Source organism: Tursiops truncatus, chromosome 15 (assembly GCF_011762595.2).
Source record: "Tursiops truncatus isolate mTurTru1 chromosome 15, mTurTru1.mat.Y, whole genome shotgun sequence".
Taxonomy (NCBI): Eukaryota; Metazoa; Chordata; class Mammalia; order Artiodactyla; family Delphinidae; genus Tursiops; species Tursiops truncatus.
Genome location: NC_047048.1, coordinates 2,173,915 through 2,190,000, shown reverse-complemented (window position 1 = coordinate 2,190,000; position 16,086 = coordinate 2,173,915). Strand labels below are relative to the sequence as shown.

At 46.0% G+C, this 16,086-nt stretch overlaps 1 long non-coding RNA gene across 1 annotated transcript in view; it reads right to left on the bottom strand.

The window, feature by feature from the left end:
* The window catches only part of LOC141276585 (uncharacterized), a 10,103-nt gene extending 8,031 nt beyond the window's left edge, over positions 1–2,072 (bottom strand). Inside the window, exon 1 of the long non-coding RNA XR_012326475.1 lies at positions 2,033–2,072. This is a non-coding gene — a long non-coding RNA (uncharacterized lncRNA). The remainder of the gene's footprint in view (positions 1–2,032) is intronic.
* Positions 2,073–16,086: the final 14,014 nt, after the last annotated feature.

The window sequence follows — 16,086 nt, the reverse complement described above, 5'->3', positions numbered from 1 at the left end:
TGAATGGATAAAGATGTGGTACATATATACAATGGAATACTACTCAGCCCTAAAAAAGAATGAAATTTTGCCATTTACAGCAACAGGGGTAGACTTGGAGGGCGTTATGCTAAGTGAAATAAGTCAGACAGAGAAAGACAAATACTGTATGATATCGCTTATATGTGGAATCTAAAAAATACAAAACTAGTGAATAAAACAAAAAAGAAGCAGATTCACAGACATAGAGAACAAAATAGGGGTTACCGGGGAAAAGGGAAAGGGGTAGGGGAAAAAAGGGTTATTATGGGATTATGTGAAATAGTGTGTGAAACTTTTGAAAACTGTGAAGCTCTATAGAAGTTAAAGAATCTTTCAATTTGAAAAAAAAAAGAATGAATGAGCAAGTAAGTGAGCAAACAAACATATCCAAACACAGTATGGTAACTCCAACCCCTCCAGTGAAAGTTGCAGTGTCGACCACGGGTTCGTGATCTCAGCCTTGGTGCCGAGGAAACACCCACACCCACGGGGAACTAGGGGTGTTCTCACCCTTGCCCACCCAGAGGGGCCTGCCAGGAAGCACTCACCTCTCTCACTTCTTATCCCCACAGCCCACGGCAAGTGAAAATCCACAGCTATGAGAGTTTGGGCTCTCTCTGGCCCATGACCCTCCCACCCAAACTTCTGTCCCACTGGAAATATCAAATTATAAATTTAAACCAAGAGAGTGAAGCTGAGAAGTGTTTCAAGTGGCAGTGAGAGTCCCTGTTAGATTCTCCCCGATTTCTTTCTCTTGGATTAATACTATCCAAAAACCTATTCAAGCCAGTCACTCCTTCCACCTTGGAATGACGGTTGTGAGTTAACAGACAACCATCAAAGAACGTTAACAACTTTGTTCAGACTCCAGCAAGTGTAATTGTTAGTGAATGTGAGAACAACATGGGTAAATGGTTCCCTGAAAGAGTGAATCTCGTTCCCTGGTAAACGACACGGTCAGAGATGGGGTCCTCACCCTGAGATGAGGTGAGACTCGTTTCCTGGGACGCTGATTCCAGGAAGCATTGCGGAAGGGAGGTGTGGTCCACGGCCCCGACAAGACACCCAAGTCCTAACCCCTGAGACCGGTACAGCAATAGGGGACTTTGAAGATGTGGTTAAGGCTCTTGACGCAAGGAGATTGTCCTGGGTCACGTGGGTGGGCCCTTATACAACCACGTGTCCTTATGGTACCGGACGCACAGCGAGGCCAAACACCGCCAAAACGCCAGAGTTTGGAGCACAGAAAGGTTTATTGCAGAGCCATGAAGGAGATGGGTGGCTCATGCCTTAAAAACCCCAAACTCCCTGAAAGCTTTCCCCAAAGCCCTTTTATAGGAACGGTGGGGGAGGGGCGTGGTTCGCTGGTGCGAACTTCTTGGTGTGGGATCCACTGTTCTTGAGGTCAGGTCATGGTCAGGTCACCATGTTCCTGTAACCCTCCACCAAAATAAATGTTATTCTCTGTTCTGACAAGAAAAGGGTAGGTTCCAAGGCACAACTTTCATCCTTTGAGGTCCAGGCCTGGCTGAGAGAAGGGGGTCCCTGCGGGGGGAGGGGGGGCGTGGGGGGGAGGGTTACCCTGCCCCAGAGCGTTCGTCCAGCACCCAGTCTGGGTCCTCCCGCCAGTGCCCAGGCCTGGCTGAAGAGGCAGATCTCAGTTGGTGGCTCCCTTCAGGGCCGGGTCCCCAGACCCTGCCCAGCCGTCCTCGCTGAGGGAGCCAGGCACCCAGGACCCAGCCGGCCCTCAGGCTGCCTAAACGGTGGGGGCCGGGTCTCCCAGACTGTGTCCCACGCAAACTGACTCTGCCATTAGGTCGCAGAGGCAGGGATGGGGGAGAGGGTCACCGCTGCCTCAGGGTCTGGGCCGGGCCAGGGGGTGGTCCTGGTCAGGGCTCTGGAGCTCTGCAGGACACACCCCCAGCCTGTTCGCTGGGCCCCCAGCTCACCTGCCAGCCCGAGGCCGGGGAGCTGGAGGGCCCCGAGGAGAAGACCAGGGTCTTCCTCTTACCTCACTCTCCACCTGACGACCACCACTCCACCGACCTTTGGCTCAGTGCCCCTGGGACGGTGTCAGCTTGACAGTCGCTCACTGGGGGCGAGGCCCACTGCAGGGCCGACCAATGGCTGAGCAGGACCTCTGACTCCCTGTAAGCGTCAGGCATTAATGGTCTCCGGGTAACCGTTGCCTGGTAACGGGGTGAGGTGGGGGGCGGCGGTAAGGGCGCGCTGCAATGGCCGAGGGCTAAGGGCCGCGCACTGCAGCGCTCTATTACACTTATAGGAGGGAGGTAGAGATCTGACTACGGAAGAGAAGGCCTTGTGGAGACAGAGGCAGAGATTGGAGTGATGTGGCCATAAGTCAAGGAATGCCGAGGATGCTGACAGCCACCAGAAACTGGAAGAGGCAAGGAACTGAGTGTCTCCTAGAGACCCTGGACGGAGCATAGCCCCACCAACGCTTGGTTTCAAATCCAAGATACTGATTTCAGTCGTCTGGCCCCCAGAACTGTGAGAAAACAGTGTCTGTTGTTTTTCAGTCATCAAGTCTGTGGCCATCTGTTATGGAAACCACAGGAAACCAATATAGGAAGAAAACCAATACTGTGCATGTCACCACGCAGCTCACTGCTGTGGGCAACTGGGGCTCAGTCCTGCAGGGCCAGCGGGACCCTCTGTGGATCCCATCCCAGCCGGGGGATGAGGAACTGGGTAATTGATTCAGTCTCATCAGTCATTGGTTAGAAGGCATTCCGGGAGGCTCCACTCTCTGTCCCAGGTGCAAACCAAGCAGGGGTCAGCAGCCAGAGAGAGCTCTCAGAAAGAACTATAGCTGCTGCAGTTACAAGCCAGTGGTGGGTCAGTGTGCATAGAAATGAGGACTGTCAAGGGCATGTGGGCAAGGCCCCGACAATGTCCACTACATGTACGAAAATAAACAAAAAACTCAAAAGGGAAAGCCCAAGCTAGGGCACAGTGTTGGACATGCACTAAGACCTTTTCCAGTGAATACATTTCCACTGAATACCAACCCATAGCTCCAATGTTACCTATTAAAACAGCCTGGAATAGCAAGAAGAACTAACACTGGTTGAGTGTTTGCCTTGATCAGACACTTGTGTCCATCTTTCCACTTACTGGCCATCACTCTGTATAGAGCACTAGGTCAGTCTAAGGCTGCTGTAACAAATTGCCACAAACTGGGGGGCCTAAGACATCAGAAGAATATTGTCTCCCAGTTCTGGAGACCAGAGGTCTGAGATCAAGCCATGCCCCTCTACCACAGCTCCTGTGGTCGCCGGCGATCCTTGGTGTTCCTTAGCTTGTAGACACAGCACTCCAGTCTCTGCTTCCATCTTCACGTGGCCTTCCCCGGGGTGCCAGGGTCTGCCTCTCTGTATCCTCTCCTCTTCTTATAGGGACACTCATCCTTGGATTTAGGGTCCACCCCAAACGCAGATGATCTCATCTCCAGATCCTTAACTAACTACATCCGCAAAGACCCTATTTCCAAAGAGGGCCGCATTCTGAGGTTCCAGTGGACATGAATTTAGGGGGGACACCATTTGACCCACTATAAGTAGTTGTAGCAGTGGCATTTTTACAAATGAGGGAATTGAGTTTGCCTCAGATCACAGAGTTTGTGTGTGGAACACGGATGATTTCAGCACAGGTGTTTAGGACATCAAGTGCTTGAAGTCTCACTGGATCTTCTATATGGAGGCTGCAGAGCTGTGGGAAGCTCTGAGAAAACGTTCCCAGCAAGATTGGCCAGAGGTGAACCAGGCACCATTCAGGCTCAATCAATATTAGTTGCATAACTGAAATGAATATTCCCAAAGGACCCCAAATTCCAGATTCTAAACATAAATAGTGCGTTTCTCTTTCATGTCTACCTGATGGGGACTTTTGCCCTGGAAAACTGGTTGCGGGAGGGTGGGGCATGATCTGGCCGGGTTCAATGGTCCATAGTTTGTGCTTCTGTCTACTGCTGTTGTCCTTGGCCTTAGAAAAACCCTCAGCCACAATCAACTTTGTATTTTATTGCCTTTTTACCTGGTTCTCAAAGAGTTTCAGGTACACTGGAGCATCTTTTATCCTTAATGATCTGTCCTCCTGCAATTTAGTTTTGGAAACCAATGAGTAAACAAAAGAAACCAAACCCAGTTTGATTCCAATAACTTTGAACCAAACAAACTGGGTCTTCTTTCTCATTTCTTTGCTGCTTACAGGGCTTTAAAGACCTTATGAGCCATTAATTTTTGGGGGCTTGTGGAAGTATTTATGCAGAGCCATTAAGTAGTGCAAACTGTGGAGGGAGGTTAGGATTCTTTAAGAATCTGGCCTCTGACCCTCACTGCCCATCTTCTCTTAAAAGGGAAACACAGTCAGGACTTCCAGCTCTGGGGCTGCCAGTTCATTATAGCCTGGTTTTCAATCCCCAGGCAATCATTTTCCACCCTTATCCTCACTGTGATCAAAAACAGAAAACAAAACAGAAGGGCAGAAGATTTTCTAAGGGGAAAAGCTGGGACCCCGAGTAATGAATTAGTCACACCCTAAAAAGTGATTTTTTCACCCAGAAATGTCAAGTTCTCATCTAAATTGTATCCTCTTAGCCACAGTACAAGGAGGAAACACATGACAATGCAATTCTGACACAAACTATGGGGAATTGGGTCAAATTTTACAGGTTAAGACAGTCCTCACTGTAGGCACTGCAAGCTCAGGAGTCCCCAGGCCACCTGCACTTCTGACCATCTGGCTACAGATTCAGGGCCCCCACTGTTCCCTCGGGTTTGGTAATTCACTAGAATGACTCCAAGAACTCAGGAAAGTGCTGTACCAACTATTACTATTTTTTTATAAAGGACACAAATTAGGACCAACCAAAAGAAGAGACCCATAGGATGATGACTGGGAAAACCCCAAAGGCAAGATTCTATGTCCTCAGACACTTCACACTCCCCAAACAGAGATGTCTGATTACCAACTAATAGGGCAATGAGCTTCAGTGTCCAGAGTTTTTACTGGAGTTTCACTACACAGGCATTATTGTTTGATTCATTGGTTACATGATTTAACTCAATTTCCAGCTGGCTCAGTGCCCCAACCCTCTAATCACATGGTTGGTTCTCCTGGTGTGGCAGGTCCCCATCCTGCATCATCTTTCTAGCATAAACTCAGGTGTGGTCTGAGGGGCCCACCATGAACAACAGACACTCCTGTCACTTGGGAGGTTCCAAAGGTTTAGAAGCCCCCTCCCAGGAACTGGAGACAACCAAACTTGTTCTTACACAACACAATACAATTGGTGGGGCCCAAATTAAGAAAGTATTCTCTCTCCTCTTGAGCTGATAAAAGTCTGTTGTCACTGGGTCCGTTTTCCATCACCTAAAGAGAAGGGATTCTTGCTTGCTGGAATCCGATCTACAGGACAGCCTGGGAAGGGGGGAAAAGGGGCCCAAGGGCCAGGGCTTGGGAAAGAGTTGTTGGGGGGAGGACGAGTGGATGGTGGGAGCAGCTGGGGACTGGGGGCAGTGGCAGGGGCTGTAAGGAGAGCTCGCGATGGTTTTAGGTTGGACTCCCTGTAATATGTTTGGAGAAACATGACGTAGGAATGAAATTCATTTGGATTTCTTTTGACTGTGGACCCGTGCTTTTAAATGTCTTCTCTCTGCAAAGATTGAGCTGCGAGGTTCATCCCCCTGGGATGAATCATGATTTTATGCACATATAGATTTTCTCCTCCTGATGGTGCACTTTTCCTCTTTCACATGCCATCCTCACAAATGGAGCCAGTTCAAATTCAGCCTGTGCTTCGACCTTCAGGTACAAGCAGGAAAGGTGTGAGCTAGGCCCAGTGGGAGCCCAAAGATGAAAAGACAAGGCCCTGGGCCTAGGGGCCAGAAGTTTGGTCATGGATGTTATCTGTGCTTTTTCCTATATGACTCGGTTCCTCCTGGTGCTGGGTACAGGGCACGGAGTGGGAGGGACAGTGGGAATGTCCGGTTCTACTACGAGTCTGTGGCCATGGGCTAACGACTGAGCCTCTTTCAGTCAGCACTGACTTCCTGATCTGCCAAATGGGGACTGACTCACTCTGAGAATCGGGTAAACACAGCCAGCATCCTCCCTTGGGACCCGACTGATTTAGTGAGCACCTACAGGCTCCCCTTAGCTATACCTGCATCTCTGTGCCCAAGGGATGTTTTCCAGACACTCCAAGAGCTGTTATATAAAGAACAGTGGGAATTCCCCAGCGGTCCAGTGGTTAAGACTCTGCGCTTTTATTGCCAACTGTGCGGGTTCAATCCCTGGTTGGGGAACTAAGATCCCACAAGCCATGTGGTGAAGCCAAAAATAACAAAAAATAAAAACATCAAGAACAGCTCCTTCGTCCCCAGGTGAGATTATCCTGATGCCATGGAAGTCATCCCCATGGTGTCGACATCCTCTCGTTCCCAGTGGTAACTTGCTCATCAGATACCCTGTGCTCACTGCCTTCCCTTCCTGGCCTCATTTTCCCTCACCCCTACCAGTGTTCCCTGGGACCCCCTCCCCAATAAACCACTTACACAGAAATCCTCATGTCAGTGTCCGCTTCTGGGGAAGCCCAAACCAAGAGGCAAAGTTATCCTGAGGATTAACTGAGGTTCTATATAAAGAGCTCACACAGCGCTGACACATAGGAAGGTGCAGTAAATATCAGGTGTAATCATAACCTTTGGGTGGGTGGGATTTGGAGGGGAGATTGGCCATGGAGAGCATTGGAGGTGGTCCAGGTGGAAAGGAGGTGGTGGACAGAGTCACCAAAGGGTGGTGCTGAGGCAGGAGAAAGAGCGCCACCTAGGGGTAGGAGAAAGAGGCGCCAGAAGAGTAGAAGAGGCGCCAGAAGAGGTGGTCCAGGTGGAAAGGAGGTGGTGGACAGAGTCACCAAAGGGTGGTGCTGGGGCAGGAGAAAGAGCGCCACCTAGGGGTAGGAGAAAGAGGCGCCAGAAGAGTAGAAGAGGCGCCAGAAGAGGTGGTCCAGGTGGAAAGGAGGTGGTGGACAGAGTCACCAAAGGGTGGTGCTGGGGCAGGAGAAAGAGCGCCACCTAGGGGTAGGAGAAAGAGGCGCCAGAAGAGTAGAAGGGTTGGCCAACATCACCCGCCCCGGAAGAGAGAGCTTTATACTCCTCAAGTTCTCATTCTCAGCAGGAATGAACTTAATTTCGCGGGGTCTATGCCCCTGCTGCCCAGGTTCTGTGCAGCTCTGTCCTTCTGGTGGAAACGTGGGTCTATCATTGTTCTCATGCCCACAGTTCAGGTAGGAAAGGTGGACTCCTTCACCTAGACTGCACTTTTTTCCTTTTTTAAAATTATTATTGTTATTTATATCACTTAGGGCATAAAGCTTAATTAGCGTCAGAGCAACGTGTTATATTTATAAACCGCCTTTCATCTGATACTTGTCTGACACTCACCAAAGGCTCTGAAACTTTAAAGAAGCCACACAAATGGGGGCTTGACTCCACCCTCATGTCAAAGGCCAGCACTGGGCTCGGGAGGGAAACGCATCACAGGCTTACTCACCATCCCCACCGACTTCTCACAACAGACCAGTGAGGTAGGACTTACGATCCCCTTTCCACAGATACAGAAAAGAGCTTCCCAAAGCACATTTACTGGCTTCTCAAGGTAAGGACACGTGACCCAGACCACGCATTCCCAAAGGGCCTCTCACACAGACCTGTGAGATCTCCAGGTGAAGTCCACCGACGTGTTAGAAAGGAGACAACATTCTTCATTCATCTATAAAGCAACCCACACACCACCCTGCAGAACGAACCAACGTCTTTTTAAATAAATCCCCTAACCAACTTGGAAGAAGCACAATTAGAGTTCTCATCACAAGAAATAAATTTTTTTCTAAGTATGTGAGGTGATGAATGTTGACTAAACTTATTATGGTGACCCTTTGCTATATATTCACATAGCAAATCGGTACATTGCACACCTGAAACTAATACCATGTGATAGGTCAATTATATCTCAATAAAACTCTAGGGGAAAGAACTTAAGTGAGAGTCTCTAAGAGCAAACATCCTTCTATCATGAGATCATAACAAAACAAGTAAAGACAACTCTTAGCTCACAGACTTTACAAAAACAGATTGCAGGGCAGATTTGGTCCATGGGCTGGTGTTTGCTGACCCCCTACTCTGGCAGATCATGAATTATCAAGAAAAAAATGGAAGTGACGGGCTTCCCTGGTGGCGCAGTGGTTGAGAGTCTGCCTGCCGATGCGGGGGACACGGGTTCGTGCCCCGGTACGGGAAGATCCCACATGCTGCGGAGCGGCTGAGCCCGTGAGCCATGGCCGCTGAGCCTGCGCGTCCGGAGCCTGTGCTCCACAACGGGAGAGGCCACAACAGTGAGAGGCCCGCGTACCGCAAAAAAAAAAAAAAAAAAAAGGAAGCGGCTCTGGCCTCTCCTGGTTCCCGAGAGCCCCTCAATCAGCCCTCGTCATTTTGCCTTTCATTCTGTCTTGGGTTGGGGACCCCAAAATGGGACCCTGAAACAAAGATTCGAGGGCTTGTCATTTATATGGGAGGTGGTCCCCAAACTCGCCAGTAGGGCAGTGAGGAAATGATATGGGAAAGGGAAGGCAAGGAGTACACGGTCTGCCATTGATCCGGTAAGCACGGTGGGCGGCTGGAGCTGGTCCTGCTGGGACCTCCGGAGACAGATCACACCTTGGACTTACCCTACTAGCCAGGGAGTGCCCCGGGGTAACTGTCCTCCAGCCCCACCAGTTATTAGCTGAGCGCTCTCCGGGGGCTGCTCCTGTGGGCCAGTGAGGCTCCCCAGCATTTGCAGCTGACAACAGCAGGGCCTTTGTACCTGGAGTGACGAAGTACCAGGGGACTTGAGTGGGGCCCTGCTAGCATCCTCTCCTTTACAGCATCTTCAGGAGCACGCACTTTCTTTGCAAAAGAATTCTTTTTCTCCCTAGAAATAGTGCGTTCCTGTAAGGATATGATACCCTCCTCATTTCTCCCTAATCTGTGCAAAAAAATGAAACACGTTTTAAAATGTATTTTGACAAGCTCAAGGCTGTGAGCCCCTAGAGGGCAAGAATGATAAAAGCAGGTTGTTTCTCCCCCTTTTTATTCACAAGGCTTCATTCCTTCAAAAGGTTCAGTATCCTAGCCACACTGACAGTCTTTCCATTCCAAGGTGGGCAGCGAAAGGGGGAGGGGCCCAAGGTGGTGGCTGCAGGTCAACATTGCACTTTGATCCCCATTTCACAGAAGTAAAACCAAAAGAGCTGCAGCCGTGGGCCCAGGGTCACACGGTGAGTAACAGCAGAACCACGTCGTTCTCACATGTCCTTGCTCCCCACAAGGGGGTGCGGACACAACCCTGCAGCCCCTACAGCACTGTCATCCCGTGTCTGTGGCCTCTGCCCACAGGCCCCCGAGAGCAGTGTTGAGGGAGAACAGAGACTGCTACTCAGCCGGTCCCCAGACCATCTCAGTCGACTCAGCAGGCAAGTGTGAAGGGTCTCCTGTGCACAGGGAGGGGAGGGAGACACAAACGGATAAGACACAGCCGTGCCTCTGTGTGATCTGCTGTGCACATCGGAGACAGAACTGTGTCAAAGCAGGGTTCAGAGACAGAACTGTGTCAAAGCAGAGTTCAGAGACTGCCTTAAGTGGGGTGGGCACTGGTGCGCCAGTGGTGGGGCAGTGGGAGCCGTCCGCCCTGGGTGCAGGCAGTAGGGGCCATGTTCTCCATGGAGAATTGTAAAGTAACAGAAAACCAACTGAAAGTCGGTCTGTTTCTATTATCAAGGTGCCACCAGCACAATATAATGCCACAATTATATTGTGTGTAATTCTACACAATACCAGGGATAAACTGCTCTCCCCTGAAAAGTATCTTTGGTTGGTCTGAGTTCTAAACAATGGCTGTGGTTACTGTTGGTTTTGGGTTTTTTTTTTAAATTTTTTTATTGAAGTATAATTGATTTACAATATCATGTAAGTTTCAGGTGTACAGCACAGATTCTTTTCCCTTATAGGTTATTATATAATATTGAGTATAGCTTCCTGTGCTATACAGTAGGTCCTTTTTGGTTATCTATTTTATACATAGCAGTGTGTATGTTAATCCCAGCCTCCTAAGTTATCCCTCCACCCTTCTTTCCCCTTTGGTAACCATAAGTTTGTTTCCTGCATCTGTGAGTCTCTTTCTATTTTAGAAATAAGTTCATTTGTGTGTTTTTGTTTTCATTTTTTTTTAGATCCCACATATAAACAATATCATGATATTTGTCTTTCTCTATCTGACTTATTTCACTTAGTATGATAATCTCTAGGTCCAACCATGTTGCTGCAAATGGCATTGTTTCATTCTTTTTTAGGGCTGAGTAGTATTTCATTGTATATATGTACCACATCTTCTTTATCCATTCATCTGTCAATAGACATTTAGGTTGCCTCCATGTCTTGGCTGTTGTAGATGGTGCTACAATGAACATTGGAGTGCACGTACTTTTTGAATTATGCGTTTCTCTGGATATATGCCCAGGAGTGGGATTGCTGGATCATACGATAGCTCTATTTTTAGTTTTTTAAGGAAACTCCTTAAATTGACTGCATCAATTTACATTCCCATGTTGAGTTTTAGTAATATATATGTGAGCTTCAGATTAGCACATTTTTATTACTTGAACTTTAACAAATATTGTACTCTCCTGGAGAGGTAAGTTAGTTCTGCAGCCTGCCCCCAATACACACCAACCCAGCTACACAACATGCTCATTTTAAAAGTAAGTTCCTGTGGAACCAGACATGCATACTTGTCCTGGGTACTTCTATCATAGGGACTGGCCAAGGCAATTAGGCAAAAAGAAAAAGAAATAGAAATTAAAAAATGAAAGGCATCCAGTTTGGAAAAAAAAAGAGCAAACCTATCTCTATTCGTAGATGACGTGCTCTCGTACATAGAAAATCCCAAGGAATCCACTAAAAAAACATTAGAAGTAATAATCAAGTTCAGCAAGATCGAGAGATACAGGATCAATATAAAAACCAATTGTTATTCTATGCACTAGCAATAAACAATTTGGAAACAAAATTAAGAAAACAATTCATTTATAATAGCATCAACAGGAATAAAATACTTAAGGATAAATTTAACAAAAAAGTGAAAACTTATACACTGAACACTATAAAAACATCACTGAAAGAAATTAAACAAGAGCTAAATAAACGGAAAGACATCCCATGTTCGCACTTCTCAAACTGATGTATAGAGTCAACACAATTCCTAACAAAATCTCCTCCCGTTTTTTGCAGAAATTGACAAGCTGACCCTAAAACTTGCATGGAAATCCAAGGGGCCCAGGGTATCCAAGAATATTTCAATATTCTTGAAAATGAAAAACAAAGTAGAAAAACTTATACCTCCCAGTTTCAAAACTTACCACAAAGCTATTATAACCAAGAAGTGGTGGTACTAGCATAAGGATAGACATATGGATAATGAAATAAAATTGAGAGTCCAAAAATAAACCCTAATTTATAGTCAATTGATTTTTGACAAAAGGAGTCAAGACAATTCAATGAGGAAAGAATTATCTTTTTAATTATGGTGTTGGGACAAAAAGATATCCAGGTGAAAGAGAATAAATTTGAACCCCTACCTCACACCATATACAAATATTACATCAAAATGTATCACAGACCTAAATGTAAGAGCTAAAAATATGACACTGTTAGAAGAAAAAATGGGAGTAAATATTTGTGATCTTGGGTTAGTTGATGATTTCTTAGATATTTCATGAAATACACAAGTAACAAAAGAAAAAAATAAATTGAACTACATCAAAATTAAAAGTTTTGTGCTGCAAACAATACCATCAGGAAAGTGAAATGACCACCCAGAAATAGGAGAAAATATTTACAAATCACAAATCTGATAAAGGACTTGGATCAGAATATATAAAGAACTCTTACAAATCAATAATAAAAAGACAACCTCACTTTTTAAGTGGGTAAATGATTTGAGTAGACATTTCTCCAAAGAAAGTATACAAACACATAAAAAGATGCTCAACATCATTAGTCATTAAGGAAATGCAAATCAAAACCACAATGAGATACTACTTCACACCCATTAGAATGGCTGTACTAAAAAAGACAGACAGTAACAAGTGCTGGCAAAGAAACGGAGAAATTGGAAGCCTCACACACTGTTGGTGGGAATGCAAAATGGTATAGCTGCTTTGGAAAAGAATTTGATAGTTCCTCAAAATGTTAAACATGGAACTACCATATGACCCAGAAATTCCACTCTTAGGTATCTACCCAAGATCAATGAAAACATATGTCAACACAAAAACTTGTACATAAGTGTTCATAGCATTATTCATAATAGCCAAAAAGTGGAAACAACCCAAATGTCCATCGACTGATAAACAGATAAACAAAATGTGGGGTACTTATAGCAGGGAATAATATTGGGGAATAAAAGGAATGGCATACTGATACATGCTACGACATGGTGAACCTTGAAAACAATTTGCTGAGTGAAAGAAGCCAGATATGAAAGTCTGCATGATCACAAGCTATAATTTTTTGGGGGGTAAGTACAAATTTTGGTTCATATATGAAATATTTTCCTGAATTTGAACACTATCTTTAATATTTAAATTCATTCTTTTTATAACTGATAATTGTTTTAAAACCAAAACACAAACAAATAATGATTGTTACTGATTCTAGTATAATGATTACTGAAAATAATTCTGAAATATAGAGGAGATTGTTAAAAATGATCTGCTCCATGTGTCAGATAAGCTGGTGCTCCTGGGAGCTGGACATGTCATAAATGGTTGAAAGGACACACTTTAAAGAAACTAGCTGTACCCAGAGTCATATATGCAGGCCCAATGGATCTTAATAGTTATCAATAAGATATTGATATATTTCATGTATCTAGTCATGTACTTTAACACGTACTTTAACATTATGGACCATTTCGTAATTTAATCTCAGCATCCCCAAGTACAAAAGCCAATGCTAAAAAAGAAAACAAAAAACAAAAAAAAAACGTGTATGTATGGCATACGTAACTGGCACATGTTGTGTGTACGTGTGTGGTTGTTGGTTGTTCTCTTTTGGTTTGGTTTTGATTTTGGTCTGCGCGTTTCCCATCTTACAGCTCTCAGGATGGGCGGCTCACACAGTATGGAGACGAAGCCCTTCCACCTCGGCAGTGGTTAGTGTATTTATTTGGTGTTTAGCTCGTGGCCTCGGTCCTTTGGGCTGAATAGTTTTGAACCTTATTGGTTCTTCCCAACGTTTGCTTCTGTATGATCAACCCTAGAGTGGTTCATTCTTGATCTCACTTCCAGTCATTCTTTCCTTCCTTCAAAGAAAGAAAATTTCTTTCTTCCTCCTTGGAACATTTCCTCCCCATCCTATTTGCTCTCTCAACTAACCTTTTATTAGCAGTGGTACAGTTTCTCCATGCTCTGACACAATCAACTCAGCCATTTCTGTACAAATGTTTCCAATGGACACAATTCTTTGATTAAGAAAATCAAAGTTCAGAGAAACAAATCTTCCAAACACTCTACGCACAGTTAAGTTCCAAGTAGGTAACAATGCACTTAATTTTATAGAATGTAAACAATTCGGGGGCTTAAGCTAAAAGGATAGCATACATGCACGGGCAGAAACGCATATAATTCTTCTAAATAGTCGTCACACAATTGCCACACGTTGGTGTCGACATTGATAAAGGGACAGGTGCTTTTCACATCAGTCATGGACGGCTGACTGCCTCCTCATTGGCTGGAGTGGTCTTGCGAACGCCGTGCCGAGCTGGACCTTGGGGAAATATACTGAAGTGTGATATGCAGATAGATATTGAGAGATGCCTCATAAACACCCCGACTACTATAAAACATTTGGAGAACCACTGGTGTGTAGACGACTGTGTTTAAAGCGGCCAATTCCATAAGTTACAACATTCGTATTCTTAATGAGCCCTGAACTTCCTGCTCAAACGTTGTGTGCTTGGGTGTTTCTAGATGCTCAGAGCCACTTATATTGCTTGGGTGTTTCTAGTTGCTTTCTCTAAAAGCAAGGGGAAGGGGAAAAAAGCAATTGGCAGGCATGGTGATGGACGAGCAGAGCTAAATATTTTCCATTTTCAAACAGGGGGACCTAAAGCAGATACTGGGCCGCTCTTGAGGTCCGTGCCGAGAGGAACGGCCTCCTACCTGATGCAGCACGTCTCAGGCCTCAGGTAACCCAGAGCGTTTCAAAGTTGCATGCTGGTAATACAGTCCTTGAAGACAAACAAAGCCTCCCGTATGTGCTCGATGCAATCGCTCACACACGTTTCTGGGCATTACTGAGATTATTCACTATTTATAGAGCGCCGCCAGCACGTACACCACACTGTAAAATGGATGGAACGTGCCAATTACCCTAACGCTGACTGACTGAGAAAAAAAATGGCGGTCAAGTTTCAGAGACTGTCATCCATCGCCTTGGAGAGGAAAAATGGACAGGATGCAGGAGCGCGCAGTGACTGGGATGGTTCTGCATTTTCTCGACATCGGCCTCCTGCGCAAGATGGCGCCTCCAGGGCCCATCCCGAACCCGCCCTCCTGGGCTTAGACCAAAAAGCCCCAAGCTCATTGCAACAATGGGCCCACCATCATTTTGCTCATTTCACGCAGAAATGTCTCCCCACCAGTACTGTTTTCAGAGTGAAATTCAAGGTATCTTTCCCCATGAGATATTTAGATGGCTTTCATCATAGTTCATAACTCAAGCAATTGAACACTACTGAACGTACATTACCAGCCTACAGATGGGGACGTTTTCCTCCTGGATTTAAGCCATGCTTAAAAGAAGAAAAATAAATAAATATGATCCTCAATTTAGAAAGAACTATGATCTTTGCTGTTAACCGTTATTTGTTGCTCTTTTGTTCTTAAAAAATAAAACTCACATGAAGAGGCACATCCAACAAAAAAAGAATTAAAATAAAAAACAAGTCAAGGGTCATTTAAGGTGTTCACCAAAAGGCGGACCTTTCAGTGGGTTGCCTTTCATTTGCGTGGGGTAACGGATACACTGATGCCTTTCTGGAATCAGCTCTCTGTAGGGAGATGGCATTAAAAAAATCTGAAACTAAGAGGAATGAGCTCGAAGGGGCAGCAAAAACAATAAGAACATAAAGTACAAAGTACGTAAAACATAATTAAAGGCCTGGTAGGCTCTGCTTTGCTCTCGATGCTGCTTTGCGGTAGGGGTGGGTTGCGGGGGGGGGGTGGTATTAATACATAGAATGGCAGTAAGGGGTGGCATCGGGGAAAAAAGCAATATATTCTCAGATCGATAGTTTGTGAAATACCTTTTTGCTGTCCCAAGCGTGTGACTGTTCCCCTGATAAGGAAGGATTTTCTGGGCGGTGAAGGTAGCCTTTGCAGGAAGAGAGTGCTCTCTGGAGGGGTGGGGTGGCCGGAGGGGTAGTACCAGCAAAGGAGGGGTCATTTAAGAGAGGGGAGCACAGAACCACCTCCTGCCCTGGGTTCCTGGTCTCATTCCATTTTGCTTTCAAGGCAACACAGAAACATCTCAAAACACAGCGTTATGACCGGAGCTAAGACATGGCTCCGGGTAACACCCATCTCTCATTTTTCCCGTTTCTGATCTCCTGTTGGGGCTCAGAAAACTCTGCAGCTGCGGTGTACAGCTGAAATTTTTCAGCGGGGAGGAAAACTGAAGATGGGGAGCGTTTGGCAGACTTATTGAGACCTACAGGGGACCAAGAGTGAGAAAAGGGAGCGCAGCAAACAGAGCTGACAATTCCAGGAACGGAACTAATTTCATGACCTGCCTCCACTTAGGCAGCTGTGACACGGCTCCCTGCTGTTCTGTCCTTTACGTATCTGAGAGGCTGGTTCAAGGTGACCCCCTCTTGAGAGAAGCCCTGTTACACACACCTCCCCCTGGAAGCCCTCAGGCAGTGGTTAACCAACCCCAAGCGCCA